Source organism: Cebus imitator, unplaced genomic scaffold (genome assembly GCF_001604975.1).
Source record: "Cebus imitator isolate Cc_AM_T3 unplaced genomic scaffold, Cebus_imitator-1.0 Scaffold300, whole genome shotgun sequence".
In the NCBI taxonomy this organism is placed as follows: Eukaryota; Metazoa; Chordata; class Mammalia; order Primates; family Cebidae; genus Cebus; species Cebus imitator.
In genome coordinates, this window is record NW_016107615.1 from 2465944 (window position 1) to 2486185 (window position 20242).

General features: G+C 38.9%; 1 pseudogene; it reads left to right on the forward strand.

Moving 5' to 3' along the window:
• Positions 1 to 1327: 1327 nt before the first annotated feature.
• Positions 1328 to 2082, forward strand: LOC108285560 (annotated as a pseudogene).
• The last annotated feature ends 18160 nt before the right edge of the window (positions 2083 to 20242 follow it).

The window sequence follows — 20242 nt, forward strand, 5'->3', positions numbered from 1 at the left end:
TAGTAGAGACAGGGTTTCACCATGTTGACCAGGATGGTCTCGATCTCTTGACCTCGTGATCCACCCACCTCGGCCTCCCAAAGTGCTGGGATTACAGGCTTGAGCCACCGCGCCCAGCCCTGGTTGTTTACTTTTATGTTACCTCTTGATGATATGCTAAACAAGGAGTGGATTATTCATGCCTCCCCTTTTTAGACCACTTCCTGACGTTGCCGTGGCATTTGTAAACCGTCACGGTGCTGGTGGGAGTGTAGAAGTGAGGACAACCACAGGTCGCTCTCATCACCCATTTGGTTTTGGTGGGTTTTGGCTGGCTCCTTTACTGCAACCTGTTTTATCAGCAAGGTCTTTATGACCTGTATTTTGTGCTGACCTCCTGTCTCATCCTGTGACTTAGAATGCCTGGTGTTGGGAAAGCTGGCTAGCCAAATGCAGAAACCTGAAACTGGATCCATTCCTTACCCCTTGTACAAAAGTTAACTCAAAATGGATTAAAGACTTAAACTTAAGACCTAACACCATTAAAACCCTAGAAGAAAACCTAGGCTATAATACCATTCAGGACATAGGCATATGTAAGGACTTCATGACTAAAACACCAATAGCAATGATAACAAAAACAAAAGTAGACAAATGAGATCTAATTAAAGAGCTTCTGCACAGTAAAAGAAACTATCATTAGAGTAAACCAGCAACCAACAGAATAGGAAAAAAGTTTGCAATCTACCCATCTGATAAAGGGCCAACAACCAGATTCTACAAAGAACTGAAACAAATTTACAAGAAAAAAACAACCCCATCAAATAGTGGGCAAAGGACATGAACAGATGCTTCTCAAAAGAAGACATTTATGCGGCCAACAAACATATGAAAAAAAGCTCATCATCACTAGTCATTTGAGAAATGCAAATAAAACCCACATTAAGATACCTCTCATGTCAGTTAGAATGGCAATCACTAAAGAAATCAGGAGAGAACAGATGCTGGAGAGGATGTGGAGAAATAGGAACACTTTTACACTGTTGGTGGGAGTGTAAATTAATTCAACCATTGTGGAAGACAGTGTAGCGATTCCTCAAGGATATAGAACTAGACATACCATTTGACCCAGCAATCCCATTACTGGGTATATGCCCAGAGGATTATAAATCATTCTCTTATAAAGATACATGCACACATATGTTTTTTATTGCAGCAGTGTTCACAATAGCAAAGGCTTGGAACCAACCCAAATGCCCATAAATGATAGACTGGATAAAGAAATGTGGCACATATATGCCATGGGATACTATGCAGCCATGAAAAAGGATGAGTTCGGGGGTTGTACATGATTAGTAGCTGCTACACTGGAAAGACAGCAGAGCAAGAGCAAAGAAAAATCCCTTTGGTTCCAAAAAATCTCCTGAAAAAGAAGAAGACTTATCAAAGCCACTCAGGCAAAGTAGGCACTTTTGGGAAAGAAGACGCAGAGGAAAGCAGAAGGGCCCAGGTTTAAGTGATTGGAATCATTTCTACATGATTCCTGGTGGCAGACACGTGACAAGGTGCGTGTCAGATGACTAGAAGTGAAGTCTCACACCTTGGAATTGCCAGATAAGCATTCCTTGGCCTTTGTCATATGCATTGAAAGGATTGATGGCATGAGTTTACTAGTGCAGAGAACCATTGCAAGACTTCGCTAAAGAAAATTTTTAGTGATGTGTTTGTAAAAATCACTCCCTGGAACCTAAAAATGCTGCGTATAGTGGAACCTTATGTGATCTGGGGATTTCCAAATCTGAAGTCTGTCCGGGAACTCAGTTTGAAACATGGAGAAGCCAGGGTCAAGAATAAGACTATCCCTCTGACAGACAACACTGTGATTGAGGAGCATCTGGGGGAGTTTGGTGTCATTTGCTTGGAAGACCTCATTCATGGAATTGCCTTCCTGGGGAAGCATTTCCAGGAGAGCTCATGGTTCTTGCTCCCTTTCTGCCTCTCAGTAGCCCATCATGCTACCAAAAATAGAGTGAGCTTCCTCAAGGAGATGGGCACACCTATCGGGATGAACGCATCAATCAGCTCATCCACCAGCTGAACTAGACCCAGGTGCCAAACTGCAATAAATTTTTATCAATGAAGTAAAAGCATGTGTTTCTGGGTTTTGGAGAATTTGTATCAAGTATCTTCAGAGAAGATTATTTCCTGCTTTATCTTTAAAACTGGAAAGAAGGGTCAAAGAAAAGACAGTAGCTGGCCAGGCACAATGGCTCATTCCTATAATCCCAGTATTTTCGGAGGCTGAGGAGGGTGGATCACCTAAGGTCAAGAGTTCGAGATCAGCCTGACCAACATGGCGAAACCACGTATCTACTGAAAATACAAAAATTAGCGGGACATGGTGGCCCATGCCTGTAATCCCAGCTACTCGGGAGGTTGAAGCAGGAGAATTGCTTGAACCCTGGAGGCAGAACTTGCGGGGAGCCAAGATCACACCATTGCACTCTAGCCTGGGCAATAAGAGTGAAACTCCATCTCAAAAGAAAAAAGAAAAGAAAAAGCAGTAGTTTATGTTCATGGCAAGCACCTCTCATCACAGTCCAATTCGAAGGAAAAATTCTAGTGTTTTCCACATTGGCTGCTGCCCCATCTGAAATCAGCATATTCCATGGAGGAAGGAGTCCTGCTTTGCTGCATTCTCCTTCCCTAGGGTTTAATGTTGGTAATTGAGTAACTCTAGCATTTGTACAAGGCTCCCTAAGACTCCTGCAGTCTTAGGGACAAGCCCAGCGACATAATTGAATCTGGAGATTCCTGAGGCCTTGTGAAAAATATTTGAAATACACATAGGAGGAAAGGCACAAAAATAAATGTTCATTTGTCTCTGCAAAAAAAAAAAAAAAAAAAAAGAATGATTTCATGTCCTTTGCAGGGACATGGATGAAGCGGGAACCATCATTCTCAGCAAACTGACAAAAGAACAGAAAACCAAACACAGCATGTTCTCACTCATAAATGGGTGTTGAACAATGAGAACACATGGACACAGGAAGGGGAACATCACACATCGGGGCCTGTTGGGGGGTGTGGTGCTAGGGGAGGGATAGCAGGGGGCTAGGGGATAGGCGAAGAATAGCATTAGGAGAAATATCTTATATAGATGATGGGGTGATGGATGCAGCAAACCACCATGGCACGTGTATACCTATGTAACAAACATGTACACCAGAACTTAAAGTAAAATAATAAAATAAGTTAATTAATTTAAAAAAAAAAAAGGATACAGTTTCCACATTTTGGAGAAGTCAGGTAGAGAGAAACAAATATGCTCCAAATTTGATTAACAGGAGGATGCTTTACTCAATCGCTAAAAGCTATACATAGCTCAAAAGGAAAGTTTCCTTGACCCTGAAAAGCAAAACAAAAGATCAGCAGCATTTTAAGCGAAGTTAAAAAGATTAGGCTTTTTCAGTTTAGTCCATGCACTTAACTTCTGCTTGATAGCTATGAACATTTTAGCTCTCTATGAGAGTTCTGAAAATTTTTTCTTTATTCTGAAGTCATAATCTCCAAAATTATTAGAAAACCTGCAATTAAGAACACATGCTAGAGTTCTATAGTTGATTATAAACCACCTTTCAAAGAGGATTAAAACAAGACAGCAATTGTCTGTGGATGAAAACCGTTTTAGAGCAGCCACCATTAAAGCCACAGATAAGGAAATCTGTGGCACACAAAATTTTGCATAACAATTATAATTATTAATGGTATACACTAAATCATATTAGAATTATAGGAGTTTCCCATAACTTTGGAACATGTACCAGTAACACATTTATGCAAATACAGTCCAAGGAAAATAACACTATTTCACATTTGATAATGCTTCTTGTATGATTTTATACCAAATAAACCAAATTTCACCTTTATATTAATGTGCCATTAATGTTAAACCCAATTTTTGATAAAACCTTATAGACATATTTACCCAACTTTAATGTTTAACCATAAGATTCTTATAAGCCTTTTGTAACCCTTTACAATGTTTTGTGAAAGAGCAGATCAATGCTCTAAGAAAAACCTGTTGTGCTTTCATTCCAATGTTTAATTCACAGAGATACTGAATAATACCCCTTTAACTTTAGACAATTAGCCAATGTCCACACAGAATCTCTTTTATAATTAATTTTTTACAAACCTTCCACAACTGTTCAAACATTTGGCTTTATTCTGTCTGACTTGAGACAATTCTTTAACCCTTTAGGCAACAAAATCCACATTCCCATGCCTTTTTATAATCTTTTACCAAAAGTACATTCTATTTTCCTTACACATCTTACAAGTAAAACTGTTTCTTTAATAGTGTCAATTACATGTTATAATGTTAACTTTTAGCGACTTTCACTTTTGGTGAAAACCCTGGTTAGTAATCAATTTTAATTATGTACCAGGTGTGAAGCCGAGCCTAGGACACACCAGGCAGAAGTGCAGTTAGGGGATGACTCTCCAACATAGCCAGGGGGCGTGGCTAACTCCACATGTCCCCACGCCCTATCTAGAAGCTACTGTCTCCAATGTAGCTAAATTGAACAGTTTGCAAAAGTTAAAGAAACAGTTTGACTTTAAAGCATTTAGCAGATCGCTATCGGACTTAATTTAGACCAAATGTCTACATTTTCAAAACATATTATTTTACCAATGATCTTTGAAACTGTCTTTATTTCCGAAAGATTACTCAAGTCACATGAACAAAAAACATTAACATTTTTCTTTCTCTAACAAAATATTTGATTTAAGCATTTATTGTTCTAAGCCAATCAATTAGAGCTCTTTTATATATAAACCTAAAACACATATAAATAGACAGACAGGAGATTCAGCACTTGTAATTTTTCATTGGCCAGTTTTTTAATTCCTTACTGGCTTTAGGGTGGAGCCCCTGGAGGAACAGGGCCAGGAAAGCTTGTGTTTCCAGGGCCAAATAAGCAGCTGAAGGCGAAGACAGATCCCCAAAATTAAGGGTGCCATTGTATACTGGATCCTGGATCCCCAAAAGGAGGGAAATAGGAGAAGACAGTGCAATGCTTCTACTCTGTATTTCATTGCAAGGCAACACAAAGCCAATTGGCCCATTTTGTAACCAGCCCATCCCTCATGGAAGTCTCATCTCCCAGTGGGGGGTGGGGATGTTTCCTTATCTTCCTGGTGGCAAAGAGCATGCTTCCCTGATCCAGGTGTGCAAAGAGTCAAGTATTCCTCCATAACTACTATTATCCATCTCTTAAAGTATATTTCCTACCTAGGAAATATACTTTATTACACACCAAAGCTGTCTCATCATGCAAAGTAATTTCTGGTACCCCTGAAACTCAAAAACATCAGATAACACAATGCAAAACAGAACAGAGCCTTTGATTTTGAGGCAGATCTATCTGCTTTTAATTCCGGGGCTTTTGTGAGGAAAACAGAGGTTTTTTTTCCAAAACAGAGTCTGTGGCGCCTCATCTTTTTTTCCCAAGGAGTCCCAGGCTACCAGGAGTTATCTTAGGGCCTCTCATGTGTGCATTAAGAGTGGCAAGACCAAAAAAAAAAAAAATGGAGAAAAATAATTCAGTCGACTGAGAAGAAAAAAACCTTTTCCCAGAAAAACAAATTTCAAGAAGAGAAAAACATAAATGCTTTTTAAATACACCTATAACTTGTTTATCCACTTTTAATTAAGTTGACTTTTAACCATAGTGCCTTAAAAAAAGAAAAAGAAATCCTTTCAGATCTCTTATTACCCAATTTTAGCCATGCCAAGCACCACTATTTCTAGCTTTTGAGATTTACCATAGGTAGCCTCCTAGGTGCTCAGAGAGAGGAAAATTTCAGACAGTCCATGGAAGAGAACAGAATAGACAAAGTCATGCAGATATTAAACCAGAAACAACTTACTTCCTAGGTGGGGAATTGAACCCGGACCACCACTGTGAAAGTGCAAAAACCTTCACTACTGAGCTACGCCATGGGACAACCTCCATTTCCTTTCCCAGAAGGAGTCTAGAGTAGTTATTTTGAGCTTGCAAAGGCTTTTAACTTTCTAATATGATTTTTAGAGGTGACTGTGACATGAACCCTAAAATTCCTGTTCCCTGGAAGGCGAAGACCAAGAGAAGGTACAACCACATAATTAAAAGATTAAGTTCCCAAGGACATAAAAAAAGGTGGAGACTTCATCCAGCTTTTTTGTTTGTTCCAGGGACCTGCAGCCAAGCTTGTTACTGACCAGTTTGTTGGGTCATCTTGAAAAGCAGGCTTACAGGTGTTCTAAGCCAGTGTTTTATCCTACAGCATCCCTCAACACAGAAAAATCAATTCACAGCACAAAATACACCAGCTTGAGACTAGCCTTAGAATTCTTTTTCACATTAATTAAAACTTTACAGAGGAAATAAACACCGATTTTTTTTTTAAACCATTCATTCAACCATTTTACACAGAGAGCGAGAAACCAGAAATCTAACTGGCAAGAAATTCTTACCCTTTTGCGAGCATGCCAGGCTTCCGGGTTCCCTTTCCCTGAGCGGCCCTAGTGATCCAGCCAGCAGTGCCGTTGCCCTGGAGGCCAAGCCGCATCATAAAAGAAAACCATCTTTTTTTTGTTCTGGCCCGAGCAAAATATGTGTGATAAAGCGTAGACATTAGCCACTGTGCTTAGCACCCAATATTAAACTGATAGGCCCCTTCGTCTTTAATCCAACCTCCAACTAGGATTTTCCATACATGGTCTCTGGGCAAGATGGCCATCCTGCATAATAGAAAAGATAGACAGAGAAAGGAAAAAGTGGATAAGGAAAATATGGCCCGTGTCGGGGGTAGGGTAGGCGAAACGACCAGGGAGGCCAGAGAAAGACCCACCCACTGCAGCAACTCAGAAAGCTTCAGGCAGCTGCAGTTGCTATCATGAATGGATCTTTTCCAGCAGTCCCATCAGCTCTCAAGTTTCCCCTTTTGGGGAGAAGAACGCTCCCCATGTCCCACAATCCTGTACATGCCTAACTCTGTCACCCACAGCCATCAGCAAAGAGGGCAAGGCAGATTAACCCAAAGAGAATAGCAGTTAACATCCCATCGTGCAGAACCTGTTCTTAAAGGGACTTTACTGAGAGGGGCCTCTAACCCCCTAAATCTTAGAAGGGACTCTAACCCTCCTAAGTCTGTAACTCACTCTGTCTTAGGAAAAACTCTAACTCGCCTAAATTGTGCCTCTAACCCAATCCCATTCTCTACCCTGGTATCCTACCACTTACCCAGAGTTGTCCAATCAGTGCTGCCGTCTGTTTCTTTTGGGTCAGGGGGTCTCCTCAGTACTGTCCCTTTCACGGTTCCTGAGAAATATGTTACCAGACCCCAACACTTACCCAAAGTTAACCTTTGGGTTGGGGTTTCTGCAGTATTGTCCCCTCCGTGGCTGTCAGAAATATGTTACCGGACCCCAACACTGACCCAAAGGTAAGTGCAAAGGCACGCAATGTGTTACCATGCTGGCTATATTTCACAACTGTACTGGAAAAAGACATGCATGCACGCTCATTTATTAAGCACAGGGAGAAGGTGGCAAGGAGGATCTGAACAAGAATAGGTTTCATTTGTGACTCTTACTAAGAAAATAAGTTAATATCAATATTGTCCCAAAGGCAATATTGTTCAGAAACTTTTGAACAATATTGCTTAGAAACTTCAGAAATTCACTATATTCAACGTATTTCTCAACAGATTATAGTCAGTAAATTTCTCAATAGATTATAATATTCAATATATTTCTCAATACATTATAATATTCAGATAGTGAATGATGATGAGACAATGGAAAGCAAATAGGACAATACAGGCTTCAAAGAAATCCTTTTTAATTTTACAAGAGGAAGATCATGTGATTAGTATGACATTCAAGGAAAATATCAAGGCAATTGGTATTTTTAGAAAACTTCAGACATGAAATATGTAAGGAAAAAATACCACCAAGGAATTTCTAATTAAAACCTTCCTTTTTGATCTAAAAATTTCTCTTCACTGCAGCAATTAATGTTTATGAGCATTAGAAAGCCTAATATTTACTGGGTTAATTGCTTTTTTAACAAGTGAACACTTTCAGAGAAGTCTTCCTTCTCTTGAACTACTCACCACTCATGCACACCATCAAATAAATGGGCCACTCGAGCATGTTTCTACTATGTGAGCCTCTCTACCGCATATCACACCTGATTAGATGAAGAAAACTCTACCAACAGGTGAAGAACTAGTCTAGAGACAGTTCCGCACTAATCCCATTTAACAGTTACATAGGAAAGGGTTAAATTGTGGGTACCTTCCAGGAAGGCACCGTATGCCTTCCTAGGGAATGAGAATTGGTATACTGAGAAAAATGGGTCAATTAGATTGAGACACTGAACTTCCTAGATTCATGTGCATGTGGAGCCTTCTCAGGGAAATCTGGCAAATTAGGTAGAGAAAAGTCTATCTGCCAAGAGACAGAAGAACAAAGAGGCCCAGAGAGAAAAACGGCCTATGCCAGCCTGCAAGGAGTAAGATATGGGAACGGTGCTACATCCAATTCAGGAACTGTCCAGGTTCTGGGACTAGCCCTTTGTAAGAAGAGTAACCACACAATTTGTATTCTAAGCTTGGTTTATTAGTTGCCTAGGGCTGCCTTAACAAATTACACAAACTTAGTGGCTTAAAACAGCAAAAGTTCATTCACCCACATGTCCAGAGGTGACCACTGGGCCAAAATCATGGTGGCAGGGGTGCCACCCTCCATCTGGAAGCTCTAGGAGAAAATCAGTCTCTTGCCTCTTTCAGCTTCTGGTCGCCACCAGCGTTCCTGATGTCATGGCCATATAGCTCCCATCTTTGCGTGCCAAGCCCTCCTCTGTCTCTCTCTTACAAGGAGATACATAATTGCCTTGAGAGCCCACTGGATAATCCAGGATAACCTCTCCATATCAAGGTTTTTAATAATCACATCTACAAAGACTATTTTCCCCTGTAAGTTAACCTTTACAGATTCTAGGGATGAGGACCTGATATATTTTAGACACTTTCTATCATACACACCAGGACATCTTTGAAAATAAAAAAGAAGGGTCAATTTGTAACACTTCAAGGATAGAAGACAAAATCTAGGTCTGGCAAAGGCATGAGAATGACACAATGGACTTTGGGAACTTGTGGGGAAGGGTGGAAGGTGAGCAACAGATAAAACACTACAAATAGAGTGCAATGTACACTGCTCCGGTGATGGCTGCACCAAAATCCCACAAATCACCACTGAAGAACTTACTCATAACCAAACACCACCTGTACCCCAATAACCTACAGAAAATAAAATTTTTTTTTAAATCTGGGTCTGACCCAGGCAACCTGGATATGCGGTCTCCCTGAAGTCCCAAATGAACTTCTACACCCTGGGCCATAACAAAACCAGTTATCTCATCTCTGCACTGATTATAAATGTTCTCCCTGAAGTTACCACAACAAATTGATACCAAATTCACTTTCTGCCCCTGATTTTTAAAAGAGGTGGCCTTATCTTTCTGATACATCTCTTTATTTTTTAAGATCTTAATTGGCTTTTGAAATAATTTTTATGGATACATACTAGGTATATATATTTATGGCGCACATGAGCTATTTTAAGACAGGCATAGGGGATGATTAATGGACATAACATATAGTTATATACAATTAATAAGATCTTTTTATTTGATAGCACCACACAGTAACTACAGTCAGCAATAATTTGTTGTACATTTTAAAACAACTGGAGTACAATTAGAATGCTCATAACAAAGAAACGATGAATGCTTGAAGTCATGGACACCCCATTTCACCTGCTATGATTATTACATATCTCGTTTGTTTTTATAAAACCAGTATGGGTTTCAGTGCTTTGCAATCAAACAGCTCTTTATTAAGACACAAGACAAAATTCAGGAGTCAAGTTTTCTTGCCTCTCCCATTTTTAAACATATGGTATCTTCCTTGAATGTACCCACAGCTTAAGCCTTTTGTATATAACTGTTAAATGACATACTTGAATTTCTGTTTCATAATTAAGCAAATAATAAATATATCTTCCAGATGTTAGCAAATAAGTGAAGAGGAAATATGCAATGACAAAAGGACTTTCCAATTTTTCATGAAATGGTATCAGCTAGGCATCTGCCCTTTCACCACCTGAGTTAATATCACCTTCAAATCCAGTAACTTCACTTTCAGTGACTATGACTTAAACGATGACAGAAACTCTTCTGTGCCACATTGCTTACTTTTACAATAATTCCAGTAGTGGGTACCGGAAACCATTACCAACAAGCAAGCTCCAGTAACTTCGGAGGCACAAGTGATCTGGAATAACTTCCAATATATTAGCGCCATGAAAAATGCAAGAATCTCAGAATATACGGAAATCAAAAGAAAGTCTTCAACTACATTACCAGAGATTTTAACACTAAAGCTACTGGATACTTTCCTTACCAACACAATAGTCTATGCCACTGAACGTGCTATTTGGCTGGTCAATAATATCATGGCTTATAAGGCAAAGAGCCTTTCCAATAAAATCTTCCCACTAAGACTGCACTGCTCCTCATAGTTTCATTTTTAGGATCATTGCACGGCAAGAACATGCCACTTCCCTCTTTTTTGTATCAGACTTTGCATTTCTTTGATATAAAGCATCATTCATAGACCGTTTTGTTTTCTGCCATTCTTTCTTTTGCAATAATAAAGGTTAGGATTGTTGGATAATTCCACATAGTGTCAAAGTACTAAGTCAGCGCCACATTTTTAGCTGAACCACCCAAAATTTTCTAAGGAAGCCACATTAATCTCATAGAATCAGGAAATCCTCAAGAAAAAATAGGGCAGGTGCTGTGTAAAAGAAAAAGAACTGCCTCTTTTCTTGAGAGGATAATTTGACATACATTTGTTGAGCCTACTCAACACCAGGCACTATTCTAGGACAGAGATAATGTCTCTCTTTATTAGGCATTTGCAAACACTTAGAGGAAACAAGCAGGATAATTGCAGAAAAAAATAACATTTATTAGGTTGTCAAAAACAGAATAGAAGACTCTATGTTTCCTGTGTACCAATGAATCGCAACTCCTTAAAACATAATAAAGACTCAATAAACAGTTTCAAAAATAACAAAAATCAAGTAGCACATCATGCATAATTTCACATAAATAGTTGCCTTTAGACTGAGTTAGAAAAGTCTATGAGAGGTCGAGTGCAGTGGTCATGCCTGTAATCCCAGCTCTTTGGGAGGCTGAGGCAGCAGATCACCTGAAGTCAGGAGTTCGAGACCACCCTGGCCAAAGTGGTGAAACCTTGTCTCTACTAAAAGCACAAAAATTAGATGGGCATGGTGGCAGGTGTCTGTATTCCCAGCTACTCAGGAGACTGAGGTAGGAGAAATATTTGAGACCAGGAGATGGAGGTTGCAGTGAGCCGACATGATGCCAGTGCAGTCCAGTCTGGACAACAGAGTGAGACTCTGTCTAATAAAAAAGAAAAGAAAGGAAAAGAAAAGAAAAGGTTATGAGAGTTCAGAAGGTGAGAGAAATTACTCTGGTTGAGAGTTTCCAGCAGGTGACACCAGGAACGGAGGGTCAAAACTGGATCCTGAGGGCAAGTAGAATGTAAATGTTGATACCCAGGAGAAAAATACAAGTTGCATTCAACCAATGAAGGAGAGGTTAACTGAGCCAAGCCAGAGATGGAGTGTAAAATTATTGGTTGCTAAGACTCAAAGCACTAATTGGGAAAAGATTGTAATCAAAGGTGTCTTCAACCACACAGAAGAATTAAGACTTTTTTCTGTTCTGCAGTAGTACAACTAACAGCCACACTAGAAGAGACCTGGGTTCAAGTCCTTGTTCATTAGCTAACTAGATATAGAACTTGAACCAATTCATTTTTCTTATATGTGGTAAGTAAAATTGAACTAGAAATTGAGCTAGGGTAATGTTTCCCAGTCTTACTATATATAAAAACCAGTTTATAAAGTGAAAAATTACATTACTTGAATGATAATAATTGTAATTTTTAAACAATACATCATAGCATTCAAAAAAGACACTGACTGTGAAATATAGAATAAAAAGCTATTATGAATTTAACACTGCTTTTAACATCTTTCTATTCTATTGCCCACGATAGTATCTATATTCTACTGAAAAGTCCTGATAAGTATAAGACTGATCACATTATGGCTTAATTTGCATTTCTCTGATTACTAATGAGATTGTGCATCATTTCGTGTATTTATAGGTCATTTTGAACCTTCTATGAAATGCCTGCTTGTGCCTTTTGCCCATTTCTTTATTGTGCTGTCTTTTTATAACTGATTTGAATAATGCTTTGTATATTCTATTAATACATAGTTCCTTTCAATTTTTTTCTTTGTAAATGTTTTCTCCTAGTTTGCGGACGGTCACTTTCTTTATGGTGTCTTCTAATGAAAAGAAAGTCTTTGTTTTAACAAAGTTAAATTTATCAATACTTTCCTTTATGGTTTGTGCTTTTTGTCTCCTTAAGTAATTCTTTCCTACTCCAAGGTTATAAAGACATTCTCCTATGTTTCCTACTAAATTTTAAATTTTATCTTTCATATTTTTTCTTAATATATAATATATATTAATGTATAAACAAATACATGCTGATTTTTAAGAATTTAGAAAATAATACATTGAGGTAATTTTGATATGGTCTGGCTGTGTCCCCACCCAAATCTCATTTTGAATTATAGCTTCCACAATTCCTACAGGTTGTGGGAGGGACCTGGTGGGAGATAACTGAATCATGGGGGTGGTTTCACCCATACTGTTCCTGTGGTAGTGAATAAGTCTCACAACATCTTGTGGTTTTATAAGGGGAAACCCCTTATCACCTTGTGAGTCATGCCTTTCACCTTCCACCATGATTGTGAGGCCTCCCCAGCCACATGACACTGTGAGTACATTAAACCTCTCTTTCTTTATGAATTACCCAGTCTGAAGTATGTCTTTATCAGCAGTTTGAAAATGGACTAATACAGGCAATAACTGTTAACCTTTTAGTATAGTACTTTCAGTTTGTTTCTATGTTTGTATATTTTTAATAAAATTGAAATCACCTTCTTAGTCTGCTATTTTTATTTAATATTATTGCACAAGTATTTCCAATGTCCCATTATTCATTAAATGTGATTTTTTCTTTTTCAGCTTTATTGTGATATAATTGACAATTTAAAAATTATACATAGGGTATACAATGTGATGTTTTAATATATACATACATGGTGAAATGTGTATATATTTGTATATATTTTTTAAGTTTATCCACTGATGAACACTTAAGTTAATTCTGTATTTTGGCTAAAAAACTATGCTAATCAAAACAGCATGGTACTTGTATAAAGACAGACATACAGACCAGCAGGACAGAATAGAGGATCCACAAATAAATTCACACATTTATGATTAACTGGTCTTCAACAGAGCTGCCAAGAACACACAAGGGGGAAAGGATGGCCTCTTCAATAGCATTGGAAAAACTGGATAGCCACGTGCAGAAGAACAAAACGGCTCTCTTACTGTCACCATATACAAAAATCACCTCAAAATTGATTAAAGACTTAAACGTGAGAACTGAAATTCTAAAACTACTGGAAGAAAACATGAGGGGAAAGCTTCTTGACAATGGCCTTGGCAGAGTTTGTGGATATAGCCCTAAAGCACGAGCAACAAAGGCAAAAAAATAGACCAATGACATTGCTTTAAACCCAAAACCTTCTGTGCAGCAAAGGAAACAATCAATAGAGTAAAAAGCAAGCCTGCAGAATGGGAGAAAATATTTGCAAATCATACATCTGACAAGGAATTAATATTCAAAAATATATAAGGAACTCAACTAAGTAGCAAGAAAACAATTTGATATTTAAGTGGGCAAAGGATCTGAATAGGCATTTTTCAAAGAAGACATATGAATGGCCATCAGGTGATCATCTAGTCAAGAGAGAAATGCAAATTAAAGCCACAATGAGACATCACCTCATACCTGTTAGAATGGCTCTTATCAAAAAGACAAAAGATAACAAATATTGGTGAGGATGTAGAGAAAAGAGAATCTTTGCACACTGTTGATGGGAATGTAGCCTAGACATTATGGAAACCAGTATAGAGTTTCCTAAAAATATTGCAAATGATGCCATTACTGGGTATACAGCTAGTGCTCGACTTACGACCACGATTGGTTCCGACAGACCTGTTGTAACACGATTTGGTGGTAAGTTGAGTAGGCTATACACACGCGGAGATGGTAGTGCTGCCAGAAGCTGGTCCACACTGTCATACGCCCAGCTGGGCAACGTTTGCGCTGCCAGACGCAGAGCAGTCATGGCTAGCAATTGTGGTCGTAAAGTTGAATGGTCGTAAGTTGCATAAGTCATACGTTGATCAATACCTGTATATCCAAAGGATTATAAATTGTTCTACTAAAGGGACACATGCACACGAATGTTCATTGCAGCACAGTTTACAATAGCAAAGACCTGGAACCAACCCAAATGCCCATCAATGATAGACTGTACAGGGAAAATGTGGCACATATACACCAAGTAATACTATGTAGCCAACAAAAAAAAACTCATCAAAAATGATGAGTTCGTGTCCTTTGTAGGGACATGGATGAACCTGGAAACCATCATTCTCAGCAAACTGACACAAGAACAGAAAATCAAACACCACATGTTCTCACTCACAGGCGGGTATTGAACAATGAGAACACATGGACACAGGTAGGGGAGCATCACACAATGAGGTCCGTCAGGGGCAAATACGGGAGGGATAGCGGGGGGTAGGGAGTTGGGGAGAGATAGCATGGGGAGAAATGCCAAATATAGGTGATGGCGAGGAAGGCAGCAAATCACACTGCCAAGAACTATGCAACAATCTTCATGTTCTTCACATGCACCCCAAAACCTAAAATGCAATAAAAATAAATAAATAAATAAGTAAATATTGCAAATGGAACTATTATGTGATCCAGCAATCACACTTTTGAGTACATATTCGAAGAAAATAAAATCTGTATGTCAAAGAGATAGCTGCACTCCCCTGTGTCTATTATACCATTATTCATAACAGTAAAGTTTACTTTTCATACTGAAGTCCACCTGATATATGTTTGTTGTAGTGTGAGATGGGTATCCGTGTTGATTTTTCCAAAAAAAAATCCTGCATAATTGCTGAATATTCAATCTTCCCCCACCCCCACTGATTGGCAAAGTCATGTGTGATTATTAATTTTAAGTGTCAATTTGATATCCAGGTAACCAGTTAAACATTCTTTCTGGGTATGTCTGTGAGAGTGTTTCTGGAAGAGATTAGCATTTGAATCAGTAAACTGAGTAAAGATTTTCCCTCACAAATATGGATGAGCAATATCCAATAGATCAAGAGTCTGGATAGAACAAAAATGTGGAAGAAGAGCAAATTATCTTTCTCTCCTTGAGCTGGGACATTCTTCTTCTTCTGGTATTGTACATCAAAGCTCCTGGCTCTCAGGCCTGGGCTTATCCCAGTGAACTTCTCAGACTTTTGTCCTCAGACAGAGCATTACACCATCAGCTTTGTTGGTTTCCAGGCCTTCAGACTCAAATGGAATTACACCACCAGCTTTCGTGGTTCTCCAGTGTGTAGATGGCATATTGTAGAAATTCTTGGCCTCAATAATCACGTGAGCCAACTTTCATAATAAATCTCCATATATATATATAGATATACACATCCCCTTGTGTGTGTGTGTGTGTGTGTGTGTGTGTGTGTGTATTATCCTATTGGTTCTGTTTCTCTTGATAGCCCTGACTAAAATACCATGTCTGCCTTACATATTTCTCTATTCACATGTTTCAGCATTCTTTATTCTCTTCCACTGGTTTAGTTATTTAAATTTCTGCCAATGCCACACTATTTTAATCACTATAGCTTTGTAGTAAGTCTTTATATCTGCCCAAGCAAATCCCTCAACATTAGAAGGCTCCATTAAATATCCAAACATGCCATTGTTCAAAATGCACAATATTCGGATACTCATTAATATTCACCTACTAATAAACATGACATATTATCTTTCCTCTTAGGTGGGGGATGGAATGAACCAAAGTATTTAATTTAAATATTCAATCACTTACGGATAACTGGAAATAAATTTGAATGATATTCTGGGCTCAGATTTTGAGAACCTTTTGCCACCCACATAATAGATAGAGAAAAGCAAATGCCAAATTACCCAGGGACATCTCAGTCGCCATTGTGAAAGACTACCCAAATAATGACCCCAAAGCAAAATAAAACATATGCCTTTGGACACAACAAAAGTCTTTATTTACCTTCTTTGTGGAGAAATAGGAACACTTTTACACTGTTGGTGGGAGTGTAAACTAGTTCAACCATTGTGGAAGACAGTGTGGCACTTCCTCAAGGACCTAGAAATGGAAATTCCATTTGACCCAGAAATCCCAATACTAGGTATATACCCAAAGGATCATAAATCATTCTATTATAAGGCCACATGCTCACGTATGTTCATAGCAGCACTGTTTACAATAGCAAAGACCTGGAACCAACCCAAATGCCCACTGATGATAGACTGGACGAGGAAAATGTGGCACATATACACCATAGAATACTATGCAGCCATGAAAAACGATGAGTTCGTGTCCTTTGTAGGGACATGGATGAATCTGGAAACCGTCATTCTCAGCAAACTGACACAAGAACAGAAAATCAAACACCACATTTCTCACTCACAGGCAGATGTTGAACAATGAGAACATGTGGACACAGAGAGGGGAGCATCACACACTGGGGTCTGTTGGTGGGGGCCAAGGGAGGGACAACGGGGGTTGGGGAGGTGGGGGAGGGATAACATGGAGAGAAATGCCAAATGTAGTGATGGAGGCATGGAGACAGCAAACCACATTGTCATGTGTGTAGCTATGCAACAGTCCTGCAGGATCTGCACATGTACCCCAGAACCTAAAGTCCAATTTTAAAAAGGGATAAGTTCAAAAGGTGAGAAAATGTGAAAAAATAACTGATTTATCTCAAAAGTAGTCTTAATTTTTAAAAGCCAAGGGGTACACATAGGCCCAGTTTTTAAACATGCAAACACATGTGAGTTCCTTTTGACTACGTCATTTACATGACAATATATGTGCAATAATATTTTTAAATAAAACCTTGAATAAGGTTATGCTTTACTCTAATATGCATGTCACACTCTTTCAGTCCTTCTGGTATAAAAGTTTTTTCAAGTAATATGCCTCTTCATTCACATGCTACATTTTTTTTCTAAAGATTACACAACAAAATGAATTATAGTTGAGTGCATAATTCTACTTGAATAATCAGGCTCATTTGGGAAGTCAGTTCTAATGCCTGCAGCTGGGCTGAAAAGGCATCACTGGGCTCACAGCTACAAGAGCGTCAATGTCAGCAGGGGAACACTTGGAAAATGGGTAACATCTTCCCTTCACAGCAGCGCTTTTGGTTAAATGGAATGTTGTGCTCTAAACTAAATTACTTCAAGTCTATTTGTGAGACTCGGTTGGATACATGTTTCTTATATAAACAATGGCTGGAGATAAATCTGCCAAAACTGGCATGCTGATTTGTATTTTTAGTTATGTAAAACTTTTAGGCCCAGAAATGGAACCCAAAAAAAGCATGCTATTCTAGCCCCCAAAATTTCTTGGATATTTTATCGAATATGTTATAATGCCTAATACATATATTTACTAATGGTCTCCTGGTAGTATGGAAATTATACTCATTTCTCTGAACTGTCCCCCAGTGACCAGCTTAGTCCAGGGCCTTTCAGCTACTACAGAGTAAAAATTAGTAACTAGGGAATTTAAGTAAGCTGCCGAAACTCTTCAATATTAAAGACAACAAGTAAGGTGCAGTAAAGCCTTTCCTCAAGGGATGAAGACTTAACCACAGTTGGAAATGGAGGAAACTCCTTTCTAGTATTTTCACACATATAAGGGAAGGGTATAGTTCAGGAGCTAGTGAGCTGTTAATTAGGCAGAACACCACCATGGCTTCACCTACTAGCAGGTAGAAACATAAGAATAAAAATCAAACTAATTTTTTCATCTGCATTTAAAGAGTGAAGGAAAGGCCAGGCGCGGTGGCCTGTAATCCCAGCACTTTGGGAGGCTGAGGTGGGCGGATCATGAGGTCAGGAGATCAAGACCCATCCTGGCATGGTGAAACCCTGTCTCTAAGAATAAAAACAAAATGAAAGAGTGAAGGAAAGCATGCAAAATTTTGCCAGGGAGAACTGGAGACTTCAGAATTCGAAAGGCTTGTGGTGCAGCATAAATCGCTCCATTTTCCTTAGATAATTTTTGAAACCTAACTTTGTAGCCCCCACCATCCTTTTCTCAGCATCCATCACCTGTGCCCCTCCTACTATCTCTAACGTAACTGCTTTAGTGATGATCCCTGAAATCTCTATTGTTCAGAGAGAAGAGAAAATTCCACACCAGTAGAAGTCAAATTGAAAGTACAGTAGGAGTCACATACATTTTAGGAAACTATGCTCTGTTCGGATCCTAACTGGTAGGAGAGGAAGACTGCATTTGCTGTTAGATGTGAAGTGCTCTGATGGTCATATGTAAATTTTTCAATAGAGCATCTGATTTGATGCATGACAAAACGGGGAGATGCAAGCGCATTGGCCATTCCTCACAGCCCTCCCTCCTACAACACATTGTGGGTTTGCAGTTTCAGCACCTGTTCCAACCCCTTCTAGCACGTCAAAGCAGGTAAGCCATATAAGCACATTTCCCAAACTCTTACAGCTAGCATTCTACGTGTTACTCAATTTCCACCAATCAGGGATTGGTGCAAGACCTTGATTTGGAATTGGGTCACTTGCAGAGAAAAGCACTCGTTTAGACTTTGACTTGAAATGGGTCTCCATGAGGCAAGCAAGATGAAATGCAGGACACCTATTTTCCTGGCATACAGCCTGGCAGAGTCCGTGGGTTCTGGCCTCGGTAACTATGGTGGTGACTTTTTGAATAGCAGCTTTGACCTCCTGGCAAAGGCAGCAGCGCTGTTGATTGCTTGACCCCGAACTATGGTTCTGGTCAGAGTCCCTCCTACTTAAGTGTGTGTCTTCAGGCTTCTCAATGAAACTTTGAGTTCTTTATTTGTTTCTCTCAATAAATACTTTTCTAGTTAAACCAGCCGTAGTAAAGTCTATAGTGTGTAAGAACTACTAACATAAAATAGTTTAAACAGAAAACACTTATTCCGGCCTTCATCTTTCTTTCGTGCAGGATGCTTCCTGCCCTTGACCATCGGACTCCAAGGTCTTCAGCTTTTGGACTCTTGGACTTACACCAGCGGTTTGCCAGGCAGCGGCTCTCTGGGCTTTGGCCACAGACTGAAGGCTGCACTGTCAGCTTTCCTGCTTTTAGGATTTGGGGACTCAGGCTGGCTTCCTTGCTCCTCAACTCACAGACGGCCTATTGTAGGATTTTACCTTGTGACCTGTTAATCAATACTCTTTAATAAACTCCCTTTCATATATACATATATCCTATTCGTCCTGTCCCTCTAGAGAATGCTGTCTAATACAACAATCATCTAATGAAATAAACTTCCAGCACTCTAAAAATTAAGTAGATTAAGAACTAAGCCTTATTTAACAAATGGTTTGCATATCTATGTTAAAAAAAAATCTGTAAATTGGACAAAAATGAACTTTGCCTTAGACACCAAGAAAAAACAATCAATCCTAAAACGATAAGCAAGCTACACTCCCAAAATAAACTTGCAGTAGATTGGTTGTGACCTTGATTGTATTTGTACAGAACATCAGTGTTCTAAATGGTGACTGAGTTTCTATCGCTTCGAAAACATTACATAAGTTTTACTAGAGCAGCAATGCCACGAAATTACCATAAGAAAATAAAAAAACTATCACATTAAGAAAATACTGATTATACAACACAAAAACAAATAAGAAAAAATAGCTTGCTGTGAATGCTGGTCCTTGAGGGGACCGATGAGTTTAATCAGATGGTGAAAACTTAGAAATCATTGTTGAACTTCTCAACAGAATATTAGAAATCATGGTACTTATTCATTTGTATGTCAATTTCTTTTTCAGAAATTTATTACATCCCTTTTCCAAGAGATGTATGTGCCACTTA